The sequence below is a fragment of the Hoplias malabaricus genome, chromosome 16, assembly GCF_029633855.1.
Source record: "Hoplias malabaricus isolate fHopMal1 chromosome 16, fHopMal1.hap1, whole genome shotgun sequence".
Classification (NCBI taxonomy): domain Eukaryota; kingdom Metazoa; phylum Chordata; class Actinopteri; order Characiformes; family Erythrinidae; genus Hoplias; species Hoplias malabaricus.
The window spans coordinates 25,980,113-25,985,112 of record NC_089815.1 but is presented as its reverse complement, the minus strand read 5'-3'; the positions used below and the strand labels follow the sequence as shown (position 1 = coordinate 25,985,112).

Sequence of the window (5,000 nt, the reverse complement as noted above, 5' to 3'; positions counted from 1 at the left end):
GATATATCAATGCCACTGTCTATAAGCATTAAAGCAAATTTGCAAAGGCACTGCTGGGATTCGAACCCAGGATCTCCTGTTTACTAGACAGGCACTTTAACCAACTAAGCCACAACGCCTTGCAAAAGCATCTTAGGTGCTCACATGTGGTGGGAGTGAAATCCACATCTACTTGACTTATCCTTTTGATCCGGAGGCCTCTAGCACCCGAAGCAAGACTCACACCCTTAAACCAGTGAGCCTAAGGGCTTCTGCCGATAACACGTCATACACCGCAACGATTTGAAGCCAGACACATTTTTACCTTGTTTACAGGTAATGCTCTGTGAGTAAGACCTCAAGCAAGATTGCTCAAGTGCAACCTGAGTATCCCATCGCATAAAAAAATCCTTGTATTGATTCAGTAGCAGAATTGACTCCATTGGTATTTTTAGCGGTCAAATTTAAAGACTGTATGAGTATCTGCGTTATTGAATGGATATGAAGGTGCTCATGTGTTTGAGGAAAACAGCGCATCGACTGTGGTGGGACTCGAACCCACAACCTTTGAATGGCTTCACACCTACGTCTAGAAGTCCAATGCGCTATCCATTGCGCCACAGAGCCTGAAGGCTAGCTGCTTTTATATTGAGGATATATCAATGCCACTGTCTATAAGCATTAAAGCAAATTTGCAAAGGCACTGCTGGGATTCGAACCCAGGATCTCCTGTTTACTAGACAGGCACTTTAACCAATTAAGCCACAGCGCCTTCCAAAAGCATCTTAGGTGCTCACATGTGGTGGGAGTGAAATCCACATCTACTTGACTTATCCTTTTGAACCGGAGGCCTCTAGCACCCGAAGCAAGACTCACACCCTTAAACCAGTGAGCCTAAGGGCTTCTGCCGATAACACGTCATACACCGCAACGATTTGAAGCCAGACACATTTTTACCTTGTTTACAGGTAATGCTCTGTGAGTAAGACCTCAAGCAAGATTGCTCAAGTGCAACCTGAGTATCCCATCGCATAAAAAAATCCTTGTATTGATTCAGTAGCAGAATTGACTCCATTGGTATTTTTAGCGGTCAAATTTAAAGACTGTATGAGTATCTGCGTTATTGAATGGATATGAAGGTGCTCATGTGTTTGAGGAAAACAGCGCATCGACTGTGGTGGGACTCGAACCCACAACCTTTGAATGGCTTCACACCTACATCTAGAAGTCCAATGCGCTATCCATTGCGCCACAGAGCCTGAAGGCTAGCTGCTTTTATATTGAGGATATATCAATGCCACTGTCTATAAGCATTAAAGCAAATTTGCAAAGGCACTGCTGGGATTCGAACCCAGGATCTCCTGTTTACTAGACAGGCACTTTAACCAACTAAGCCACAGCGCCTCGCAAAAGCATCTTAAGTGCTCACATGTGGTGGGAGTGAAATCCACATCTACTTGACTTATCCTTTTGATCCGGAGGCCTCTAGCACCCGAAGCAAGACTCACACCCTTAAACCAGTGAGCCTAAGGGCTTCTGCCGATAACACGTCATACACCGCAACGATTTGAAGCCAGACACATTTTTACCTTGTTTACAGGTAATGCTCTGTGAGTAAGACCTCAAGCAAGATTGCTCAAGTGCAACCTGAGTATCCCATCGCATAAAAAAATCCTTGTATTGATTCAGTAGCAGAATTGACTCCATTGGTATTTTTAGCGGTCAAATTTAAAGACTGTATGAGTATCTGCGTTATTGAATGGATATGAAGGTGCTCATGTGTTTGAGGAAAACAGCGCATCGACTGTGGTGGGACTCGAACCCACAACCTTTGAATGGCTTCACACCTACGTCTAGAAGTCCAATGCGCTATCCATTGCGCCACAGAGCCTGAAGGCTAGCTGCTTTTATATTGAGGATATATCAATGCCACTGTCTATAAGCATTAAAGCAAATTTGCAAAGGCACTGCTGGGATTCGAACCCAGGATCTCCTGTTTACTAGACAGGCACTTTAACCAATTAAGCCACAGCGCCTTCCAAAAGCATCTTAGGTGCTCACATGTGGTGGGAGTGAAATCCACATCTACTTGACTTATCCTTTTGAACCGGAGGCCTCTAGCACCCGAAGCAAGACTCACACCCTTAAACCAGTGAGCCTAAGGGCTTCTGCCGATAACACGTCATACACCGCAACGATTTGAAGCCAGACACATTTTTACCTTGTTTACAGGTAATGCTCTGTGAGTAAGACCTCAAGCAAGATTGCTCAAGTGCAACCTGAGTATCCCATCGCATAAAAAAATCCTTGTATTGATTCAGTAGCAGAATTGACTCCATTGGTATTTTTAGCGGTCAAATTTAAAGACTGTATGAGTATCTGCGTTATTGAATGGATATGAAGGTGCTCATGTGTTTGAGGAAAACAGCGCATTGACTCTGGTGGGACTCGAACCCACAACCTTTGAATGGCTTCACACCTACGTCTAGAAGTCCAATGCGCTATCCATTGCGCCACAGAGCCTGAAGGCTAGCTGCTTTTATATTGAGGATATATCAATGCCACTGTCTATAAGCATTAAAGCAAATTTGCAAAGGCACTGCTGGGATTCGAACCCAGGATCTCCTGTTTACTAGACAGGCACTTTAACCAACTAAGCCACAGCGCCTTGCAAAAGCATCTTAGGTGCTCACATGTGGTGGGAGTGAAATCCACATCTACTTGACTTATCCTTTTGATCCGGAGGCCTCTAGCACCCGAAGCAAGACTCACACCCTTAAACCAGTGAGCCTAAGGGCTTCTGCCGATAACACGTCATACACCGCAACGATTTGAAGCCAGACACATTTTTACCTTGTTTACAGGTAATGCTCTGTGAGTAAGACCTCAAGCAAGATTGCTCAAGTGCAACCTGAGTATCCCATCGCATAAAAAAATCCTTGTATTGATTCAGTAGCAGAATTGACTCCATTGGTATTTTTAGCGGTCAAATTTAAAGACTGTATGAGTATCTGCGTTATTGAATGGATATGAAGGTGCTCATGTGTTTGAGGAAAACAGCGCATCGACTCTGGTGGGACTCGAACCCACAACCTTTGAATGGCTTCACACCTACGTCTAGAAGTCCAATGCGCTATCCATTGCGCCACAGAGCCTGAAGGCTAGCTGCTTTTATATTGAGGATATATCAATGCCACTGTCTATAAGCATTAAAGCAAATTTGCAAAGGCACTGCTGGGATTCGAACCCAGGATCTCCTGTTTACTAGACAGGCACTTTAACCAACTAAGCCACAGCGCCTTGCAAAACCATCTTAGGTGCTCACATGTGGTGGGAGTGAAATCCACATCTACTTGACTTATCCTTTTGATCCGGAGGCCTCTAGCACCCGAAGCAAGACTCACACCCTTAAACCAGTGAGCCTAAGGGCTTCTGCCGATAACACGTCATACACCGCAACGATTTGAAGCCAGACACATTTTTACCTTGTTTACAGGTAATGCTCTGTGAGTAAGACCTCAAGCAAGATTGCTCAAGTGCAACCTGAGTATCCCATCGCATAAAAAAATCCTTGTATTGATTCAGTAGCAGAATTGACTCCATTGGTATTTTTAGCGGTCAAATTTAAAGACTGTATGAGTATCTGCGTTATTGAATGGATATGAAGGTGCTCATGTGTTTGAGGAAAACAGCGCATCGACTCTGGTGGGACTCGAACCCACAACCTTTGAATGGCTTCACACCTACGTCTAGAAGTCCAATGCGCTATCCATTGCGCCACAGAGCCTGAAGGCTAGCTGCTTTTATATTGAGGATATATCAATGCCACTGTCTATAAGCATTAAAGCAAATTTGCAAAGGCACTGCTGGGATTCGAACCCAGGATCTCCTGTTTACTAGACAGGCACTTTAACCAACTAAGCCACAGCGCCTCGCAAAAGCATCTTAAGTGCTCACATGTGGTGGGAGTGAAATCCACATCTACTTGACTTATCCTTTTGATCCGGAGGCCTCTAGCACCCGAAGCAAGACTCACACCCTTAAACCAGTGAGCCTAAGGGCTTCTGCCGATAACACGTCATACACCGCAACGATTTGAAGCCAGACACATTTTTACCTTGTTTACAGGTAATGCTCTGTGAGTAAGACCTCAAGCAAGATTGCTCAAGTGCAACCTGAGTATCCCATCGCATAAAAAAATCCTTGTATTGATTCAGTAGCAGAATTGACTCCATTGGTATTTTTAGCGGTCAAATTTAAAGACTGTATGAGTATCTGCGTTATTGAATGGATATGAAGGTGCTCATGTGTTTGAGGAAAACAGCGCATCGACTGTGGTGGGACTCGAACCCACAACCTTTGAATGGCTTCACACCTACGTCTAGAAGTCCAATGCGCTATCCATTGCGCCACAGAGCCTGAAGGCTAGCTGCTTTTATATTGAGGATATATCAATGCCACTGTCTATAAGCATTAAAGCAAATTTGCAAAGGCACTGCTGGGATTCGAACCCAGGATCTCCTGTTTACTAGACAGGCACTTTAACCAATTAAGCCACAGCGCCTTCCAAAAGCATCTTAGGTGCTCACATGTGGTGGGAGTGAAATCCACATCTACTTGACTTATCCTTTTGAACCGGAGGCCTCTAGCACCCGAAGCAAGACTCACACCCTTAAACCAGTGAGCCTAAGGGCTTCTGCCGATAACACGTCATACACCGCAACGATTTGAAGCCAGACACATTTTTACCTTGTTTACAGGTAATGCTCTGTGAGTAAGACCTCAAGCAAGATTGCTCAAGTGCAACCTGAGTATCCCATCGCATAAAAAAATCCTTGTATTGATTCAGTAGCAGAATTGACTCCATTGGTATTTTTAGCGGTCAAATTTAAAGACTGTATGAGTATCTGCGTTATTGAATGGATATGAAGGTGCTCATGTGTTTGAGGAAAACAGCGCATTGACTCTGGTGGGACTCGAACCCACAACCTTTGAATGGCTTCACACCTACGTCTAGAAGT

The 5,000-nt window shown here is 44.4% G+C and overlaps 16 non-coding genes across 16 annotated transcripts in view; all 16 read right to left on the bottom strand.

The window, feature by feature from the left end:
* Positions 1 to 45: 45 nt before the first annotated feature.
* trnat-agu (transfer RNA threonine (anticodon AGU)) lies at positions 46 to 119 on the bottom strand. The gene has a single exon. It is a non-coding gene; the product is annotated as a tRNA-Thr (tRNA).
* Positions 120 to 516: 397 nt separating this feature from the next.
* Positions 517 to 606, bottom strand: trnar-ucu (transfer RNA arginine (anticodon UCU)). Its single transcript is given in 2 exon segments — positions 517 to 552; positions 570 to 606. It is a non-coding gene; the product is annotated as a tRNA-Arg (tRNA).
* Positions 607 to 677: 71 nt separating this feature from the next.
* Positions 678 to 751, bottom strand: trnat-agu (transfer RNA threonine (anticodon AGU)). Its single transcript has one exon. It is a non-coding gene; the product is annotated as a tRNA-Thr (tRNA).
* Positions 752 to 1,148: 397 nt separating this feature from the next.
* trnar-ucu (transfer RNA arginine (anticodon UCU)) lies at positions 1,149 to 1,238 on the bottom strand. Its single transcript is given in 2 exon segments — positions 1,149 to 1,184; positions 1,202 to 1,238. It is a non-coding gene; the product is annotated as a tRNA-Arg (tRNA).
* Positions 1,239 to 1,309: 71 nt separating this feature from the next.
* Positions 1,310 to 1,383, bottom strand: trnat-agu (transfer RNA threonine (anticodon AGU)). The gene has a single exon. It is a non-coding gene; the product is annotated as a tRNA-Thr (tRNA).
* A 397-nt stretch (positions 1,384 to 1,780) lies between these two features.
* trnar-ucu (transfer RNA arginine (anticodon UCU)) lies at positions 1,781 to 1,870 on the bottom strand. The gene is given in 2 exon segments: positions 1,781 to 1,816; positions 1,834 to 1,870. It is a non-coding gene; the product is annotated as a tRNA-Arg (tRNA).
* A 71-nt stretch (positions 1,871 to 1,941) lies between these two features.
* Positions 1,942 to 2,015, bottom strand: trnat-agu (transfer RNA threonine (anticodon AGU)). The gene has a single exon. It is a non-coding gene; the product is annotated as a tRNA-Thr (tRNA).
* Positions 2,016 to 2,412: 397 nt separating this feature from the next.
* Positions 2,413 to 2,502, bottom strand: trnar-ucu (transfer RNA arginine (anticodon UCU)). Its single transcript is given in 2 exon segments — positions 2,413 to 2,448; positions 2,466 to 2,502. It is a non-coding gene; the product is annotated as a tRNA-Arg (tRNA).
* A 71-nt stretch (positions 2,503 to 2,573) lies between these two features.
* On the bottom strand, positions 2,574 to 2,647 carry trnat-agu (transfer RNA threonine (anticodon AGU)). The gene has a single exon. It is a non-coding gene; the product is annotated as a tRNA-Thr (tRNA).
* A 397-nt stretch (positions 2,648 to 3,044) lies between these two features.
* Positions 3,045 to 3,134, bottom strand: trnar-ucu (transfer RNA arginine (anticodon UCU)). Its single transcript is given in 2 exon segments — positions 3,045 to 3,080; positions 3,098 to 3,134. It is a non-coding gene; the product is annotated as a tRNA-Arg (tRNA).
* A 71-nt stretch (positions 3,135 to 3,205) lies between these two features.
* On the bottom strand, positions 3,206 to 3,279 carry trnat-agu (transfer RNA threonine (anticodon AGU)). Its single transcript has one exon. It is a non-coding gene; the product is annotated as a tRNA-Thr (tRNA).
* Positions 3,280 to 3,676: 397 nt separating this feature from the next.
* Positions 3,677 to 3,766, bottom strand: trnar-ucu (transfer RNA arginine (anticodon UCU)). Its single transcript is given in 2 exon segments — positions 3,677 to 3,712; positions 3,730 to 3,766. It is a non-coding gene; the product is annotated as a tRNA-Arg (tRNA).
* Positions 3,767 to 3,837: 71 nt separating this feature from the next.
* On the bottom strand, positions 3,838 to 3,911 carry trnat-agu (transfer RNA threonine (anticodon AGU)). Its single transcript has one exon. It is a non-coding gene; the product is annotated as a tRNA-Thr (tRNA).
* A 397-nt stretch (positions 3,912 to 4,308) lies between these two features.
* trnar-ucu (transfer RNA arginine (anticodon UCU)) lies at positions 4,309 to 4,398 on the bottom strand. Its single transcript is given in 2 exon segments — positions 4,309 to 4,344; positions 4,362 to 4,398. It is a non-coding gene; the product is annotated as a tRNA-Arg (tRNA).
* Positions 4,399 to 4,469: 71 nt separating this feature from the next.
* Positions 4,470 to 4,543, bottom strand: trnat-agu (transfer RNA threonine (anticodon AGU)). The gene has a single exon. It is a non-coding gene; the product is annotated as a tRNA-Thr (tRNA).
* Positions 4,544 to 4,940: 397 nt separating this feature from the next.
* Positions 4,941 to 5,000, bottom strand: part of trnar-ucu (transfer RNA arginine (anticodon UCU)) — a 90-nt gene continuing 30 nt past the window's right edge. Inside the window, 2 exon segments of the tRNA in view lie at positions 4,941 to 4,976; positions 4,994 to 5,000. The exon segment at positions 4,994 to 5,000 is cut by the window's right edge and continues 30 nt beyond it. This is a non-coding gene — a tRNA (tRNA-Arg).